The sequence below is a fragment of the Dendrobates tinctorius genome, unplaced genomic scaffold (genome assembly GCF_039654945.1).
Source record: "Dendrobates tinctorius isolate UK_male_01 unplaced genomic scaffold, ASM3965494v1 ptg000135l, whole genome shotgun sequence".
Lineage (NCBI taxonomy): Eukaryota > Metazoa > Chordata > Amphibia > Anura > Dendrobatidae > Dendrobates > Dendrobates tinctorius.
Genome location: NW_027361803.1, coordinates 14883257 through 14892596, shown reverse-complemented (window position 1 = coordinate 14892596; position 9340 = coordinate 14883257). Strand labels below are relative to the sequence as shown.

General features: G+C 43.1%; 1 long non-coding RNA gene across 1 annotated transcript; it reads right to left on the bottom strand.

Moving 5' to 3' along the window:
* Window positions 1–252: 252 nt before the first annotated feature.
* Window positions 253–4608, bottom strand: LOC141048442 (uncharacterized). Its single transcript, XR_012220064.1, has 2 exons — window positions 940–4608; window positions 253–595 (listed from the first exon to the last, which is right to left on the bottom strand). It is a non-coding gene; the product is annotated as an uncharacterized lncRNA (long non-coding RNA).
* Between the last annotated feature and the right edge of the window lie 4732 nt (window positions 4609–9340).

Sequence of the window (9340 nt, the reverse complement as noted above, 5' to 3'; positions counted from 1 at the left end):
AGGGAAGCTTCTACCTACCGATTCATCTTTTGATGACGGCTTGGCGCAATGATTACATCAGTCCAGGCTGGGTAATCAAAAAACGATCCTGGGACAACATAAGGTAGCAGGTTTATGGGGTTCAGATCCAGCAGCCATGAACTACCAAGGTAGCCATTGATATTACAGATAGATAATCGATAGATAATAGATAGATGATGGATAGAGGTCACGGGGTCCTTCTCCGGTATCACACAATCAACAGAGCGAGGGAAGTGTGAACAATCCCAAGACCTTTATTATAGGCAAAACTAAAAGGTCCTTAAACAATCCACCACACTGAGGATACAATAGTCCAGAACACGTATGCAGTTCAGTAACAGGATAAAATGTCCAAGGAGATGAGAGTCCAAAAATTCAGCAGCCAGAGGATGAAAAGGCCATACGCTTCCCTTTCTCTCTGGCGTGCTGTATTCACACGATGCTCTCCACACAGGAACTGACTTCCCCCCTCCTGTCCTTTCCAGCCCCCTCCCTATGTCCAGGAGTAGTCAGATGGGTTGGGGTGGTTTTCAGGCCTCCCAGACCTGACAAAGGTGCCTGGGGGATTAAGGAACTAGAGGGGGTCATTAAGAGACATAGATACAAGTCAGGCTGCAGATATACAAGGCAACACGAAAAACATATGAAAATCAGTGAAATAGAAATATACACAAAATGATATCCACATAGCCTATCACACCATCACAATAGATAATAGATAGATGATAGATAATAGATAGATGACAGATAATAGATGATAGATAGATGATAGATAATAGATAGATGACAGATAATAGATAGATGATAGATAATAGATAGATGACAGATAATAGATATATATTAGATAATAGATAGATGATAGATATTAGAAAATAGACAGATATTATAGAGATAGAGCATTGCACTTTATTATTTTACCTGCTGCTGTAGTTTTTAGGAATGTGACTGTCAGTCTTGTATCTTCTTCACCTTATTTTTAGAAGTGACGATACCCAGGACAGCGTTTTGCTTTTAGATTTGTCGTTACACAATTGCTGCATTAAAGTGTCAGGTGCCATAAATAGATCAGCAGCGCTCCGAGTCCGCACATCATAAATGACATGGGAGTTTAATATCCGGTGGGGGGAGATCTGAGCGCTGTCAGTGACATTTACTGCACTCAGCAAAAGTAGAAAAATATACAAAAAAAAAACGTAGTTAGTTCGTAATCCGAACAACTGAAATAGGTGATATTAACTTGCTGATTGCCAGGACCGCCAGAGATACGGAGAACGGGGCTCTGACATGCTCCATTAGAATTGATAGCCACCACTCCATTCATTGTCTATGGGACTTCCAGAGAACGGCGAGCGCCATGTGTTTAGCAGCCATATATCTGGTGAACTGGGTTGGTAACATGCCAGATATCAGGTGGCTCCTATAAAAAAACAGAGACTTCCCAAGTTTCTCAGAAGGCGAGAAAAATCTCCTAAGGACTTACCTCTCCAGGTCTAGCCCCCCCAAAAATTGTTCCTCCTGATGTAAAATACTAAATAACCTAATACTCCATAGGGATCTTCCAAATCCAATATCCCTGTCAATCTAATTTTCAGTCTAAACGAGCATGTGATAGCTGCAACCAATCACTGACCGCAGCGGTAACCAATGCTATGGACCATCATTTTTAAAAGTTGGATATGTTGGGAGTAGACAACAGCTGCAGGCGTAAGCTGCGGAGAGACTCTGTTGAGCAGATGGCGCTTTGTTGTTAGAGTTTATTTGTGCCATACTGTATGACTTCTTAGTGTTGTTTGTGTCCATTGTTCCTGTAATCCTCCATATTGTGATGAAGCAGAGAACGGATCCTGTGTGTCCCAAGTGAAACAGTTCATACTCCCCCAACATCTGTCTGCTGAATGTTTCTGCTGAATGCTGAAATCCGCAACAGCTTCTGCCATACGATGCCCAAATGATATAACCAGATGATCTCCGTGTAAGTAAACTTTTGATGAGTCTTTTTAAAATAAATATTATAACCTTTTAAAGGGGTCTTCTACTTTACGAAAAGTGGACACCAAACTCCTTTATATATGTAACGTGGCGCGGGGCGGTAGCTGTTTGCAAGGTACTCGACTTACGTGCTCCATGATGCTACATGAAGATGGGGGTCCTGGCTGAGTGTCTGGGCTTTGGCTACGGGGGCGCTATGTCTTTGCAGGCGCATGATCCAGGTGACTTCAGCTGGCCAGATGGTGTACAGTTCAATGAGAGAGACCACCAACCAAATATAAAGTCTTTTACGGAACAGCAACTTGGTGGGAACAATGTACAATAGAGAGCGGGAGCATATCTTCACGAATGTTTCCTCTACAACATGGAGCATCTTCACACACGGTCTCTCTACCTCTTCCAGGCTTACTTATTTCTGTCCCCAAGTTCCTCTGCCTTCACCACAACCCAACACAGTACTACAGTCCAGTAAGTGAGAGTCCTGTCCTCAACCCGCGGTTCAACGTCTCCTTTTCCCATAGGAGAACCAGTTTGCCACTATGGCTGTTTATAAGCTTCTTTGCTTGCACTCTCTCCGTCTCACTGTCTCCGTTCCATCCTGGCCAGTTACCTCTCTTGTCTGGTGAACTTTGGGCCGTACTGCTAGGCATCCTGTCTTAGGACCCATCTCCGGTGTAGCACTCTCTCTTTCTAGCACCTTTCTTTTCTCTACTCCGGATCTCGCTATCCACTGCCTCGGTCTCCACTTACGTCAGAGATACTGTCCTGATCCAGACCGGAGTTGGAGTCCCGTTTTCCCGATCTGGTAATGTAGGGGTTAACCTTTCTCAGTCTCAGTTTGGGTTCAGGTTTGCTATTTATCGCTGCTGCTTCCTGCAGGCGATGTCGGTTATAGTTCCTGTCTAGGGTTGCTGTAGCTGACTTTGATTGGTCCTGCTACGTTTGCCATCTGATCCCGTGTCTCTGTTTTCACCTATTCCTGTCCTGGCTCCCTGGTATTGACTTGGCTTGCATCCTGTTTTGCTTCTGTCTTTCTTATCTGCTTCTGACCGTTGCTGATTCTCTGGCTTGTTTCTGACCATGTGTATTGCTGTGATCTCTGGTACTTCGTTCCCTCTCTGTTGCTGACCCGGCTTTTCTGACTACTCTTCCGCCACCTAGTGGCTCCTGCCTGCTGCTCTGTGGTTTCACTGTGAGTGTACCTGTTTTTCCTTCACCCGCATCCCTGGTGGAGGATGTGTACTACTGTGCTGCAACAGGCATTACAGATACCCACGTCACGCGGCTCTGCTGATTAGTCCTTGGAACAAAATTGTCAAAGTCTGTTTCTTTGCAAACAGCCCAAACCTCAAGGGCACAGTCAGTTGTCCCTCCATCAGTCCTTAGGAACTTCAAACTGTTCCGGTTATTAGGGTCCAACGTGCATAACGTGGACTCTTCCAGCTTCTGACTCCTTTAAACGTTGTTCACTTACTCTGAGGGGGTGCCTTCTTCCTTCCATCTAGGGAACGTGTGGACTCTCTCTTCTTTCCTCCTGTGCCTTTTTACCCTCATGCCTGCTCGGGATGTGGCACTGCCTCTAATACCATCGCAACTCTGGACACGTGGATATGAGCTAATGCTCCGGGGCCATGACTATGACCCCTGTGGCAGTGACAGCATGTATGCCGTTGGTGGGATAGATGTCATACACCCAGGGTGGCCTGGCTCCATATTCCTCTCCCAATCCCAGATGAACAATATTTACCCCTCATGGTAAATCACACACCAGATGGACAATACTCAGTAACCACTTGTTCAAGTAAATTAACCCCCAAATTAACCAACTCAACGCGTTCCTCCTCTTCCGAGGTTCATTAGGAGTATGATGGACTATTTAGCTCATAGTTGTGTTCATGTTCTAAAAGTGGCCCAATGGCCAAATGATAAGAGATATATTGGGTAAATATTGTTCATCTGGGATTGTTCCAAAGTTCTTCCATTACTGATTCTTGTGGATTCACACAGCGGGCATAACTCTGGGCCCTGAGACATGTTATAGTAACGGACTAGTGAATATTGTTTATGGGTTTGGATCCATTAAATGAATATCATCACGGTACTTTATGTAGGTCGAAATAAAATATATCAGACCAGCATTTATGAATATTAATTATCAGTCCAGATATAGGTTTGGCAATGTTTTTTCAACTAAGGACTATTCTACCATTTTTTCCCCTTTGACTGCCGTCATAATATCTGAATAATAGGAATGAATGGGGCCTTTTGTCAATGGGCGTCTATTTATTTATCAACGTTCAGATTGTAGTTGATTGCTAGACTGGGTGATAATCGCTATTATCAATTATTTGGACACTCTATATATGCGCTTATTGGATCTATTTATTTATAACTACCCTATTTCTATCTATAATCGTTCTGTCTCCTTGTCCATTAGTAACCTACTTAATCCCAAAATTTGGAGTATTAATTTATATGCCTTTTTATATTCATAACCGAGCCATTATAAGCAGTGTCAGACTGAAGAACATTGGGCCTACCAGAGGATTTGATTCTGAGGGCCCACCTTTATCCCCCACTCAAGGTTTGCACTATGAACTCTCCTGATCAAGAAACTAGGGCCCACCGGAGGATTCTCCGGTTCTCTGGTGGGCCAGTCCAACTCTGATTATAAGGGTACTAATTATATGCAGATCTTAAGCACTGATCACTTTCGATCCCTTCTCTATCATTTAACAAGATAGGGAGGGTCAGCAGGGACATCCGCCGAGGAGCGGGGGCGCCAATCTCGTATATATTTAGGGTGCCAACCCCCGCAGTTGGGTAGGCAATTAATAAATCAGGGATAGACCCTAATCATATATATTTTCTGCTATACCCTGCTAGTAAGAATATTTTCTTGAGATCATTTGCTCTATTTTGCTTTAAGCTAACCAACACATATCCCTAATATATATTTTCTATATTCCTACTTACTTTCTAAGTTCCCTCTCCCTATTTAGGGTTTAGTAGGGTGAGCCGTGGACGTGCGGGGGCGCCAATGTGCAGGTCTATAGGGTGCCAACCTCCGCTGGCAGGTAGGGTGGCTCAGTGAGTAACAGGGAGAGGCACCTCCCTGTTGTTTTTCTGCTTTTGGTGATGGTGTGTGCCTGCACGTTTGGTATCTAATTGTCCTTTTTATATTGATGAGAATTAAAAGTGACATCTCCGGAGACTAAACAAGACCTGAGCAGTGGCGGGAAACCAGTGCTAAAACCGGGGAAGGCTGTATTTTCATTTTAGGTATATAAGAGCACTTGGTCTCCACTATCTTTAAAGTGGAAAATACATTTGATCGGAAGGGTCTAGATCATGAGATCCCCACCAGAATGTATGAGCTGGGATTTTCAGAAGAGCTGAGAGGTGGACATAGGTTTGAGATCACCCTTTAAAAGTAGGACATTTTCTTTAGCAGGAGGTGAGAACGAGTACAATCCTTATCTTTAAGTTTACGTTGTATGTTTGTGCAACACGGATGTGGGATCTACTGGAAAAAGTGTGATGTAAAGAGCGGGAAAAGGAGGCAAAATCTTATCAGGAGACATCGGTAAATTCCGGGAAGAGATGGAGATCTGAAGATAAAGTGGAGCGCTCAAGCTGATACAATGTACGCAAAACAGTATCAGCAGAGGGGTGAGGCCCATTTCTTATTCTGTAAAATAAGGGCACCCAACTTGCCCATGTCAACTCTACTTCCCCATCCATGGAGGTGTTGTAATTGGGATGCAGTAAAATACAGCCCTGAATCAGGACTGGCCGGTCCACCCTCATCCTTATCACATTGGCATGCTGTTTCCGCCATATATTATTGGACTGATTGAGGATGTTCCGTTATAAATAAAAAGCAGCAAGTCATCGGCATAGAGACTCACTCGCTCCTCTATTTCTACACATTTAAGCCCAGTAAAATTCTCTATCTTAGGCGACCCGCCAAGGATTCAATGGCTGGGGCAAAGAAAAAGGGCGACAAAGGGCATCCCTGTCTAGTGGCCCTCTGTAACAGAGAGTTGGCTATTCACTCGAATTTTAGCAACTGGGGAATGGTACAACAGCAGAGTTAAACAAATGTAGTAAGGAGGACTCAATACATTTTATTTATTTTTTTACTATTTGCTTTACTATTTTTTTTAAGTTTTACTTTTATTTTATTTTTTTTTTGATAATAATGAACTAGGATGTATTATACCCTGTGCATGAAAAATTCACAAGCATTTTGATTACTCCACTACCACCCCCCATAACCCCACTACCACCCCCCATAACTCCACTATCACCCCGCATAACTCCACTACCACCCCCGATAACCCCACTACCACCCCCCATAACTCCACTATCACCCCGCATAACTCCACTACCACCCCCGATAACTCCACTACCACCCCCCATAACTCCACTACCATCCCCCATAACCCCACTACCACCCCCCATAACTCCACTACCACCCCCCATAACTCCACTACCACCCCCCATAACCCCACTACCACCTCCATATCTCGTGATGAGCTATTGGACTGCAAAGGGGCCTCTTCTGTTTGTGTCCACCCATGCACAGAACATAATGCCCCACTGCAATCACTATCACAGTACAGCGCTGAGGGACTTTATAAGACTCAGGACTGGCTCATACACTTCTCCCCCGCCGCCATTGTCATATCCTTAGGGTTAATTAATTGGGGGAAGAGTTTCCTCCAATTTTGCCTATTACTGTAGGGAGCCTCCTTGCAATTTCAGGGTCAAAACAAACAAACCTTCAGATATAGCCATCACGATAATTCCGTAATACAATGATGCATATGTGAAATGTCTGTTTCTGTTTTTTTTTTTTATAATTCCTATCAGATTCCTATGAAGACGTTACATCGATGACGTCCCCAATACAACCGTATGGAGAATGAGTCTTTAGAAGTTTCCACAGAACAAGATGTTATAGAAAGGGAAAGGTAAATCGAAAACATCCAGGCACAGAATCTATAAAATATGGACGCCGTTGTTTCCAGGATCCTGTCCGAATGATCAAAGCCGTCGAGGGAATGAAGTTGAGCTTAAAGATGCCACTTCCAGCCGACCAATGTTACTGCGCATGTGGAACACAGATCTGGGTCACTTCTATAAAAAAAAGCCTATTTGTTATCGCACATATGTAAAAATACAATCTTTCGAAATATAAAATAGTTTATCCTGTAGTGTGAACGTCAAAGGAAAAAGCAAAACGAAAATGCCAGTCTTGATAAAAATTTAAAAAATATATAAAATGACGTATATTCTCCAAAATGGTACCTGCAAAAATCATGAATGGAAAAATAAAAAAGTTACGAGTCTTACAAGTTTTGGCTATTGGACGATGGGGGAGAAATGCAAAAAATAAAATAGTCAATAAAAAAAGGGTTAATTGAGTCTGGTCTCGGTGTCCCAGGAAGAAAGGACTGTAAATATGGCCCCACGTACAGCACATCGCAGGAGGAGGCCATTATGCAGAACATTTAGGCTTAGGGGTTTTTTCTGTGGTGACTCATTTTCTAAACAATTTACAGTAAAATCTTCGCTGTTAATCTTCTTGAAACCAGCAGCCGTTTAGCAAAGGTTTTCCTCAAGTGGTTGGTTAACCCGTTCTCTGTTGACCTTTTTATTGAGGGATGCGAAGGCAAAGACGAGTGGATATCAAAGGACCCCGCTTGTGCAAAAGCTGAGGGGCAGCGTTCACACAAGATTTGTTGAGATGTATATAATTTGCGGAGAAAACCACAATATGGTCCTGCTGGTCCACTCTGAAATTTGATAAGAAAATTCTAATGCAGCATTGGGGTCCAAGGTTCCAATCCAACATATGTATGAGGTTTCTATGTTCTTCTCATGTTTGATGATTTTTTTCCAAACGCCAAAAATATCCTGATGGGTAAATGGAATAAGAAACTTGTTATGAGGGTAGGACCTCAGAAGAGTTGGCAAAACTCCAAGGTCAGCCACCAATACTCCCTGCAAAGTAGCTCTATTAGGTTTCTTGTATGTGATTCCAGGATACTCGGTCATCAACCAAAGCCATGGTGTCCAAACGCTTGGGGCGGGCATGACCTCCAGTAGGGACTTGGGAAATTTTCGTTTACGTACCAGGCTCACAGGTGTCCCTCTACTCCATAAAAGATGACTCATACTGCACAACATAATGCGTTGGCGCTACATAAACAATTGGAACCTTAACAGACCTGTTATATGGCGGATGTCCAGTTGATTCATTTTTTTTTTTTTAAATTCATAAAAAAGAGAAAAAAGAAGCAATACATACCTCCACCGATCCCCACCACCCAAGGTCAGATGCTCTCCTTTGGTCAATCTGAAGACATAGGAAATTACATGCTAATCTTTTGCAAAATTTTTGAGGAAACTTAGCAAATACTGAACTTAACCTATGCAAGGTGCGGGTGGGACTATCGTTCAACAAATCTATTTTGTTACCGTATCCGCAGTTCCCGGAAACTACTCTCACATAGCGGCAGCAGGTGTGTGTTCACAGTAACCGTGAGCACAGTTTCCCCTTAAATCAGACTCATTCCTCCAGTAATAATGGGGTCAGATAGAATAATTAATTTGTTTTCCAGATACATGGGATTATGTAACGTTGTCGATGGAGTATAAATATCGCGGCGGTTTATATATAGCACCACAGTCTTAAAAATAAGGATGAGCCATAAGATGGTCAGAGAGAACTTGTCACCCGGCAGAGACGTCTTGGACAAAGTGATATTATTATCCGTGACCCCTGCACAAGAAGAACATTCTTTGCTCTCTGCGGAGGCGAAACTCATCCGTGATGTCACCCGTGTGAATTGTGTCCATGACTAAACCTACTACAAACGGCAGCGTGATCTAAAAACATATGAGGACTAGTTATAAAATATATGTTCTCTGACTATGTCTTATGAGGAAAGGTTGCAGGATTTGGGAATGTTTAGTTTGCAAAAGAGAAGACTGAGAGGAGACTTAATAGCTGTCTACAAATATCTAAAGGGCTGTCACATTGTAGAAGGATCAACTTTATTCTCATTTGCACAAGGAAAGACTAGAAGCAATGGGATGAAACTGAATGGGAAGAGACACAGATTAGATATTAGAAAAAACTTTTTGACAGTTAGAGTGATCAATGAGTGGAACAGGCTGCCACGAGAAGTGGTGAGTTCTCCTTCAATGGAAGTCTTCAAACAGAGGCTGGACAGACATCTGACTGGGATGATTTAGCGAATCCTGCTTTGAGCAGGGGGTTGGACCAGATGTCCCAGGAGGTCCCTTCCAACTCTAC